The sequence below is a fragment of the Manis javanica genome, chromosome 3 (assembly GCF_040802235.1).
Source record: "Manis javanica isolate MJ-LG chromosome 3, MJ_LKY, whole genome shotgun sequence".
NCBI lineage: Eukaryota > Metazoa > Chordata > Mammalia > Pholidota > Manidae > Manis > Manis javanica.
Window position 1 is genome coordinate 78,150,100 of NC_133158.1, and position 11,272 is coordinate 78,161,371.

Genomic DNA, 11,272 nt, shown 5'->3' on the forward strand with positions numbered 1-11,272 from the left:
GCATCCAAACATTTGCTACTGGCTGTTTGAAGGTCACTAACTTAGCAATAACTAATAAATTCAAAGGTATGTATGTTCTTTGGTTCATATCCCAGAGAAACCAAAGCACATGTACCCAAGAGGAAATTTTAGAAATAGTTATTGCAGCTGTGTGCAGTAGCAAAAATACGGAACAATCTGAATGTTCAATTGGAGAAAAGAAAAATGTGGTGGCAAAATCACTTAGTAGAATAGCATACAGCTGTTAAAATGAATCAACTAGAGTTGCCAATATTAAGATGAGTATGTATAAAAAACAGTGTTTGGCAAGAAAAATAAGTTGCAGAACAATGTGGTCTGATATTATTTATAAAATTAAAAACATGCAAAAAATACTGAATATTCATAAGTGTATTAGGATATGCAAAGAATATGAACACTAAATTTTGAATAGGTTTTCCTTCCTAGGAGGAGGAGGGGGAGAATGAGATTAGGGAAAAAATATATAATGTTTTATTTAAAGTAAATTACAATAGAAAGGTTTAATGACCTTGCCAAATTATATCCATTTACCAGACTTCTGGTAGTGTAAAGAAAAGTAAGAATATATACTAAAAATTGGAGCAGAAATGTTAAAAAATAATCTATTTTGGAAGGGATAAGAGTCATACAAATTCAATGCCTTATGTAATTGTGGGTGGGCACATAGACAGTATTTGTTTTTGGCAAATTCACCAAGACCTGTCTTGACTCTCTCTGCTATCAGAGGATTGTTGAAAACATTGTCTACTCAGACTTCCTGAATATGCCCTACTTGAGTGGTGCCATGTAAACAACCTCACTGGCCTTTTCAAGGGGAGTTGTAATATGAGACAGTGTGTGCTGAAATTGTTATGCTCCCTTGCTAGTCCATTCCTTTTTACCTGACCTTTAAATGTTTTAGTTTGTCATGACTCCATCCTTTTAACTCTCTGTTCTTTCCCTAGGTGATTATATCTATTTCAACATTCAAATCTCAAGTTTCGATAACTCCTCTGAGCTCTAGGCCTCAAATAGTCTACTATCTCAACTGAAGTCTCATGGACAACTCAGGGTCTAAGTCACCAAAGTCTAGTACTCAGTTCATCCTGTTTCCACAACCTCCTCCAAACGTATTCCTACTGTGTGTGTTTCTCTCCTCAGGATACGATATTGCCGTCTACCCGCCTGCATCTACCAGAAACATGGGAGTCACTTTTGACTTCTCTCTCTCCCTTATCCTTTATATCCAATTCATCACTCAGCTCTGTTGACTCTATCTTATAAACATATCTCAAATGCATCGACTTTTCTACAAATTCCTTACCCATAGTTTTTCCTTGCCTTGCATCTCCGCTGGCCTCCTTATATGTGTCACTCCCCTCCTCTCCATATCTGACCAGCCTCTACCCCACTAAGCCATTCTCCATACTATATCTAGAGTGATCTCTTCAAAATGCAAATCTGAATATATTACCCCTGCCTAAAATATTTCCTTAGTTCTCCCTTGCTCTTGGGTTCCATCCCAGAATCCTTCACAAGCTTTACTGGACCAGGTCTCTTCCCATCTTGGAGGCCTCATCTCATTGCAGTCTTCTCTTCTCATTCTTCTCAAATCCAGCTTCCAGCTATACTGCCTTCCTTTTAATTTCTCAAGTGGTCACGTTCCTTCCTAGATCACAGCTTTGTCACATTCTTCTCCCTCTGCTTTAAAACTGACCCTGAGCCACCACTTTCCAATCCATCCACCTAAGAGATGCCTCTTCAGTCTTAGGCTCTCAGCTCAAACATTACTTTCCCAAGGAAGCTTTCCATGACCATCTGTTCTAAAATACCCAACTCTGTACTTGTTAATAAAATTTAACCGAAACATAAACAAATACTTAATTGTGTAATTATCTGCTTGTCTCACTAGGTAGTAAGTTTCACAAGAGCAGGACACTGTGCCCCAGGGTCTAGCTCAGTGCCCCCCAAGTAGTGCCTGAGAGAGAAGCTGGGCTTCTGGAAAGGCAACAGAGAGGAGCTACGAGGTACTACACAACATTTGAAAATCAGTTCTTTTTTATTATTTCAGAAAACTACTCTGGGAGGACAGTTTTAAAAGGTCCTTAAACTTATGTGGAATTAACTTTGCATATATGTCTTCATTCTGTGTTAGAGTGTTTTCCTAAGCAGGAGCGCCTTTCTTGAAAAGTGAGCAAGTCCCTGTGCATGCTGATAGCTTTGACTTCAGAGGCTGTAGAGTTTGTGCTTGGGATCTCCTCATAAGATCACTTTCTAGGAGGACCCCCTCAAATAATCCTTAGCCAAATAGTCTGAGTTGTGGGTTGGTGAGTGAGGTTAAGAGAAAGGACTGATTTTCCTCATGAATGGTGTGAATATGTTGCTTTTGGAATTGAAAGAGAACGGATTTTGGATTCAGATGTATGTCAGAATCTCAATTCTTTCACTGAAACTTTGGCTAAATTTTTTAACTCCCAAGCTTAAGTTCCTTCATTTACATAATTGAATCTCTCTCACCTCCATGTGAACAGGTATGTAAACACCATAGATTTATTGAGATGATATATATCAAGCTCTTAGCACAGTGCTTGTTCCTGGTAAAGACTCAATGAATTCAGGTTCTTTACACTTTTCTATCAGTCTATGTAAACTAGTTCATTTACCCTTGAATTGGAATCCAAGCCTGAAATAATTGTAATCAGCTTTGACACTTAAACTTCTCCCCTTCCTAGAGCTTAATTTTAAGAAAATAGTTTGATAGACTGAGTAAAGATTATATGACCATAGTAATATATCAATAAAAGCACCTTTATGCTTTTGGACAAAACTGATAAGCAAGGAAAACAGAGGAAATCTTTTATGTTGAAGATTCTTAGCAATGTAGTACTTCATTGCAGGAAGGGAAGGAAGCAGAGCCTGTCCTTGCAGGGATGGATGCCATTCAGTCACGACCTTCCTCAATACAGTAGTAGATGTGTTCTGGAGAGTGGCTGGAAGAAGGACCAGCATGTCTCCTGCATCGAGAGCGACCATCCTTCCCTCAGCCTGTTGATCTCGCAAATTCTTGAGCATTCAGGAGAAGTCAGATACTGTGCCAGGAGCAGAAATCCAACAGGCAACAACACTCACCTCTGCTTTGGTAGAGGGAGGGGAGGAAGAAGAGTAGGTGATATTAAAAAAGCATATGCCGTTAGGAGGTGATAAATGCAATGACACATAAAAAGGGATAAGGAGGTACGTGTGTGTGTGTGTGTGTGTGTGTGTGTATGTACAGTCTCATACAAGATGGCCTGCAAAAGCCTACAAAAGAGAGATTTGAACAGATGGAGGGAACAAGTCTTTGGAACCCTAAGGGAATGGTTTTCCAAGCAGAGGTGATAGCAAGCATGAAGGGCCTAAGCAGCATGCTTGGTGTATCTGAGGCACAGCAAGGGAGCTGGTATAGTGGGAGCTTAGCAGGTGAAGGGGAGTGGGAGGGAAGTCAGACAGGGGGCCAGTATGCTGTACTGAGATCTTGGCTTTAAATTAGGGAGAGCTGAGAAGCCACAGGAAAGTTTGAGCATGATCTTAATACCTTTTAACACGAGCACTCTGGCTACCATGAGAGAATAGACAGGGGGCATGAGCAGAAGCAGGAAGACTGGTTAGAAGGCTATTAACAAAGGTAGAGAAGTGTGTGCTCCTCAGTACTAGCTGTTATGTTAATAATATATACCTCCATAGGGCACTCTTTTACCAAAAAAATGTGCATTCTTTCTACCAGCTACTGTCACAGTAAGTCCAGCCTGTTTTTGCTTATTCTTTTGTTTCTCTCTATTTATTACCCCTCAAATAGTAAAGCTTAAGGTAGAGTAATAATAATAGGGGTCGGGAAGAATAGTTGGATTTGAATATACCTCAAAGGCAGAGCTGACATGATCTGCTGATGGAGCAGATGAGGGTATGAAAGAAAGAAAAACCAAAGATGACTCTTGACTGAGCACCTGGATGGCTGGGAGAGGTGGAAATGGCTGAGAGGAAGACAGGCCTTTTTTAATTCTCTAAGCATCATCTATTCCAGCAGTTTCTGGAGGGAATCCTATTCTATTATCAGTCATCATCTTTCTGTGGTTTAGCTGATCAAATATCTGGCATTAGTCAGATTTATTTAGCTGGTCAAATATCTGCAGAGCCACCTCTCAAGGCTGGACTCCAGGGGATACAAGTGACTTGCCTGGCATCAAGGGCATTCTGTAAGGGAAATTTGGAGGAGTATAAACAGAAATTGCACCCATTTGGCTGCTTAGCCAAGGGCTAACCCTGTTTATTACAAAATATTCTTAACTGTCTCCCTAGAGGGCCAAAGCTGGAGAAACAGCTGTACGTGATTCCCAACTTGGCAGAGGTTGCAACAGCCATTACATCTCCAAAAAATGAATCTTGAACTTCTCCAAGTTTTCGTTAGTGAAACTATAGAGTGGAAGAGGAAAGGGCTGGAAGAAGGGCATGGCTGGAAGGGACCTTAGCTAGAGTCCCAGTCAAGACTCAGAGAGACATGGGACTCTTGAGACATTACCTGACTTCTATAGGGATGTGAGCATAGCCAAGATAGGCCTCGAACCTGGGTCTCCGGCTCCCAGAGCACTGCTTTTCTTGCTCTGCTCTGTGGGAGGGAATGTGACAGCCCCAGGTATGCTCTGGCTTTGAGCAAATCATCTTTCACTTTAGGGACAGTAGAGCTCATTAGCCTTCACTACACACACTAGATCGCATGGTTGCACCCTGAGAAGGAAACTGGAGGCTGGCTGGGTTTCCTGGTTCAGGCAAGTAAAAAACAGCAATAATGGTCCTTGCTTTCCTCTGGGAATAGGGTGTTATAGAAATTATGGATTGTAATTATAATGGCTGAAAAAAGTAGTGTAATTAGTGATGTAACTACTGTATGTGTAGGAATAATTAAAATTCATTTATAGAAAACTGTAAAAATTAGTATGTACTGTTTAGATTTCCTCATCTCATGAAACTGGCAGGTAGGCCAAATGGCTTGATATGAATTTTTTTTTTTTTGAGAGGGCATCTCTCATATTTATTGATCAAATGGTTGTTAACAACAATAAAATTCAGTATAGGGGGGTCAATGCTCAATGTACAATCATTAATCCATCTCAAGCCTAACTCTCATCAGTCTCCAATCTTCTGAAGCATAACGAACAAGTTCTTACATGGTGAACGAATTCTTACATAGTGAATAAATTCTTACATGGTGAACAGTACAAGGGCATTCATCACAGAAACTTTCGGTTTTGATCACGCATTATGAACTATAAACAATCAGGTCAAATATGAATATTCATTTGATTTTTATACTTGATTTATATGTTGATCCCACATTTCTCCCTTTATTATTATTATTATTTTTATTTTTAATAAAATGCTGAAGTGGTAGGTAGATGCAAGATAAAGGTAGAAAACATAGTTTAGTGTTGTAGGAGAGCAATTGTAGATGATCAGGTGTGTGCCTGTAGACTATGTGTTAATCCAAGCTAGACAAGGGCAATAAACCATCCTTGATTTGAATTTTAACCTTGTGTTTCAGAACATCCAAGGAGGTACAAAAGAGTAGCAAATGGTCCAGAGTAGACTGCGTGGAAAGAAGTGATATGAGTAGTCAGTCCCTGAAACACTGAGATTTGTTGGTTTGTTTCCATTGAAATACTTGAAAATCCAAGTGGAATTTGTAAACAGCTCCACACTGGGGCCAAGATTATCCCTGATGATGGCGGGGTTATCACACCCACACGGCAACAATAGGCAGTGCTCACACAAACTGCAGACACACCCTTATGAATGTGTATGTGTGTGTAAAATCAGGTAAAGGGGGTGGTCTAGACTTTACGTGAAAGTTTGTCATTGTTTTAGTTACTATGCTTGATACCCAAGCATAATACCCACTTCATTTCCAAGTTCATTGACTCTAGATCTTAGGGAGATGTAGGGACCCACGTAGTTGCATGCTAGCTGCTGGACAGGTATACAGTCAGCTTGCTTTTTTTTTCAGGGAGTAGATTTTCACATCTCGGCAGATTTCTTACCCTGGTGTGTTCTAAAGTGGAAAGTTAATTTTGTCCTGATTCACTGCCCTGAGGTCTTCCATCTTTGGTTTCTGAGGTACTGATCTCCAAGGACTCAGGAAGAATATATCTTTCTTCTTTGCAAGTTGAATGCTGGATCTCTGCTAATTAAAGACATTGGGCTATTTTTCTAGGAAGTGATGTGAGACTATTATTTCCCTTCTTGATGGGGCAGCATCTGTGGGGAGAGTTCAACTACTTGCATTAAATAACCTACACATTAAAATTTCAGTGATTTTCTTCCCTTTTAAATCTAGTTAAGCTTTATTCTTTCTCTTTTTATATTTGTCTATTGTGCTAATTGATTTAGCTCCTACCCTCTACCCAGTAGTACACAAACCCCTGATAAGCATGGCACATTTTCCTAATGCTTTAATTTTATTCTAAAATATGAGAAGGTGGTAGGATGTTGAATTTTTATATTCCTAAAGACTTTGTAATTTACACATGTTGGCAAAATCAGTGCATCCTATTTTCCAATGGGTATATTATAGACAAAATAGAAAAAAAATTGCTTAGATCTTTAAGATAAAATGAAAGACTAGAAAATTCTGAGTATTTATGTGGCAGGGTGCTTCTGGCTAAGCCAGGTTTCCAGTTCATCATTCTGGGCCTTTGGGTTTCTTTAATGGAGAAGCATGAGGAGAGATTTACCATGCGTGTTCTCTCAGTTTTAACAATCTGTCACCTGGATGAATGATACTATAATCCCAAATTGTGGCTGACATATTTATTTGCTTGTCTGATCATTTGACCCTGCGCCTTTTCTTCCTTTCTAAATACTTACATGCATTTCATTAGGAATGAACAAAATACGGATATCAATTTTTAGGGCATTGTGAAGCTCATCCCCTCAGTTATCCAAGTGGTGAGGGGCCCTGTTTACTTCATTGTCAAGTAGTTCCTTTCTTCTAAAGCTCTCCGAGTTCTAAGATCAACTGTTAGGAACTACGATGTCCAACAGTTAATAAAAGCAAATATCAGTATTTTAAATTGCATTTTTTTCATTTCTTTTCTGTAATGCTCTCTTCAGCAGTGTTTTCTCTTACAAGTGAAGACTAGCTTTCTGAAATGAAAAGATAGGCCACACCAGGTGCACACTTCTGAGATGCACAGGTTTGGTGATTCTGTCCCTGAATGAAATTGATTCTGTGTCAGCAGGATGAGTGTTATAAGAAAGGCTGCAACGCATGGTACAGGGTGGAGAATTTTATGTGATTTAGAGATAATCCAGTAGCCGAAGTCACCGCCATCTTCAGATTATACCACATCAAATCTGTTTCCGTGGGAAAGCAGGGGGGACTTGCCTAGTCCGATTATTCACTAGAAAGCAGCCTCCGTCTGAGCTGGAGGGAGAGCTTGTGTAGGGGGGCAGTTGATTGGGACCTTTCTCCTTGGTCAGTTAGGCATTTTGATGCCAAACGGATCTCCAAGGACTCAGGAAGAATATATCTTTCTTCTTTGCAAGTTGAATGCTGGATCTCTGCTAATTAAAGACATTGGGCTATTTTTCTAGGACATCGTCCTGGGTCATTGGCAAGCCCTTCAGGCTTTCTATAGTTACGCTGGTTTTTGTGTGGTCTTCTCAGCTTGGCCCAGGGCTGCTGCTGTCCAGGCTCATGCTACCCAGACTCACACAGGACTGTCAGTTTTTGTTACTACCAAGTGCGTGTGTGATTCAAACGCACATGGCAGGTACACATACATAAAAAGATTGAACTTACCTCATAGTTCTTTCACTCAGTTGGGGCAACATGGTAGGAAAAGCTACTTGGAAAAAGAAAATGCAGTTTCAGTCAGAATGATGCTCAGTGAATAGGGAACCTGAGTAAAGGAGAGGTGTGAGATCCTTGTGGTGATGTGACTTGGTGACACACCTTTCCCTAACCTGGAGATCCCCTCCCTACGAAGGACTGAACTGTATTTCCCCGTCAGAGCAGGCATGTTGGCCCAAGATGGTTGGCAAAATTCTCACTCACTCCTAGTTTGTGAGATCCTTAAAGAGTTTTTGCTCTTCATGACTTGCTTTTTTCTCATTTCCACATGTAGCAAGACCTCAACTTGTTTCAGACATATTGTACTAGTGACTTACATAAACATCTAAGGAAGTAACCTGATCTAATTGGCCAGAGGGTCCCTGACCAGGTATTTGCTAGTATGTGAGCAAGACTGCTTGCTATTATTGGTGGAAGCAATCTCATCTTTAACTGATTAATCTTGAATTAACACTTGTGTTTTCTATGAGGCTTAAGTTCTCTGACTTCTCTCTCAGTTTTCTCTGCATCAGTAGTTTTTGCTTTATAATATTTATTATGTAACATTTATGTATACAAAATAATAGGTGACATCAGTAAATTCTGAAACAAAATGATAATGAACATTCATGAGTCAAATTTAGAACTGAAACACTGCAATACTGTTGCATAGTCACGTGTGTTCTTTCTCTTGCCCCCGATAAGTGGGAACCACTATTCTGGAGTTTATGTTTATGTAAGTCCATCCTTACTTTTTTTTTTTGGCAGTTTCATATATATATATATGTAACCTTAAAAAATATTTTGTTGAGTTTTGTTGTTTGAACTTTATTAAAATGTTATCATTCTCAGTATGTTCTTTTTCAACTTGTTTTTGTCATTCAACTTTGCAATTCCTGAGTTGTTACATGTAAATGTAGTTCATTTCTATTCACTGTTGTATAATATTCTTTTGTGAGACTATACAAAAATGTATTAATGCCCTGTTGATGAATTTTTGTGTTCTTTCATTTGTAAAAATTATGATGTAGCTGCTATGAACATTCTTACATATGCCTTTGGGGGTGGATGTGGAATTTCTAGGTGACAGTATATGCTAATATTTAACATTAAAAGATAACGTCCAGTTGTTTTCCCGAGTGATCACACAGTTTCCACATATAAGCGCCTAGGTAATGACTCCTTTTGGTCCACATCCTTGCCAATACTTGTATTGCCAGTCTTTGCAATTTTTGCTAATCTAACGAGTATAAAATGACATTTTATAGTAACCAAGAAAATGTAAATTAAGATGCTAAAGAGGTTAAATGTGTACTGGCCATTTCTCCTTTCCAATTTGTGAAGTAACTGTCCAGTCTGTTGTCCATTTTTCTAATGGGTTGTTTGTCTTTTTCTTACTGGTATATAAGAGTTTTTATATATTTTAGTTACTTAGCCTTTGCCAACTATATGTGTTGTAGTTAGTCTTGTAGTTTGTGACTTGTCTTTTTGCTTTATGTGATCTTTTGATGAATGGAAGTTCTTAATTTTAATATGGGTGAATTTATCAGTCTTTTCCCATGGTTAGTGCTTTGTATGTCTTGATGTCACCTTCCGTACTCTGGGAATATTTTCTCCCATATTTTCTTCTAAAAGTCTTAAAATTTTGCCACATATTATATATATTGTCTTTAAGCCAGATGAAGTGATTTTTGTGTATGGTATGAGGTGAGAGGTCCAGTTTCATTTTGTTTTCCTGGGGGAAAATAATTTCTCTTAGCACTGTTTGTTGAGTAGCCCCTTCTCTTCCTAATGATCTTCAAAGTAGCATAACATTTCCAATTTCTATGTTCATAACTGTCTGCTTTGGACTCTTCATTCTCTTCTGAAAAAATATGCTTGAAAACAAAGTCTTTTGTTATAAATTTGTATTGAATTTTATCAAGTTTTTTTCTGCCTGCAAAGTCGATATCATTTGGCTTTTCTCTAAGGATCTGTTAATGGTAAAGGTCATTTATAGATTCTCTATTAAACCACCCTTGAATTCCTAGGATAATCCCAACTCAGTCATGATGTTCTATGTATTTTTTTAACTTCTGGGTTTCGCTTGTTGACATTGTGTTTATAACTTTTGTATCCATGTTTCTGAGTAAAAAGAAAAAAATTTTCTATTTTTGAGCCATTCATTTCTAGTATTGGCCTCAGTTATATTTGCCTCAATGCACTAGGGACTGTTTCTCTTTTTCTCTTCTCTGGAAGAGCTTGAGATAATTTATTCTTTGGAAGTTTCATAAAATTCACCTTAAAAAATCCTTTTTGTTTTTGTTTCGACTGTAAAAGGGTTTAGAATACTAATTGAATTTCTTCCATGGCTATAGTATATTTGGACTTTCTATAATTACTCTATGTAGTCAAAAAAATTGTTTTCCCTAGGAAAAGCTTCCTTTTAGGATCTCTGGCTTAATGTAGGAATCTCAGTTTCAGTTTCCCAGTCTTGTTGCTCCAAGACTTCAACTTGTATTTTCAGTCCCATGTCCCACATAGAAAGCACTTCCTAAAATGAGTTTCAAAAAGGCATTAGTACTGTCCTTGTAGATCATATTGCTGAAATAGACATTTGCCCTTAGAGCAAGCTCTCTTTTATTTTATAAACTGTAACTCTGTAACTGCTTGTACATATTATTTTTCAGAGATACCTGGGAAAATTCTGGTTTTGGTTTGCTTGATTTGTGATGTCCCAAACATAGGAGCAGCACCCTCCCCAGTCCACCCCCAAGAAATATGTCTCACTTGGACAGCCATGGAAACTCATCTCCCTCTCTTACAGTTCCTGGGATGCTGCCCTAACTATAAATACCTCGTGAAGGAAGAAGGAGTGTGTGGCATAAAAATACATGTGGTTAAACAGTGGTTCTACGGAATTGGGTTCCTTCACTTATACACAATAAATTGATGTTTCTTATAAAAAAGAGCTTATGTATTGAACTTATGTACTGTCATTTTATGCATCTGAAATATTTCTCTGTTTTCAATGCCTGCATTTGCCAACAATAACCATGTGGGGAAACCCTAGCAGACATTTCACTTGCTGTATATCTATTGCAGCGTCTGCATGTTTCTCATTTTATTAGCAATTTGCTCAAGTTAAAGGAAGATTGACAGCAAAGCAAGTTCTCATTTCTGAGGGGTTAGAGTAAGAATGTGAAAGGTTTGATTAATTAGCTGTTTTCCTCATAATGGCCATTTGCCTAGCTCCTCCTGTCTGGCCTTGTAAATTGAAGCAAATGCCCAAAGCTGAGAAGTGAGAGTATCTTGCTGCCCCAAAAAGGCATTTTAGGCTATGTTCAGAATATGAAGAGTGGAGAGATTTCTAGGGAGGAAATGGTAAGGTCTGATGACTACGCTTTTCTTACCTCACTTCTCCTCCCC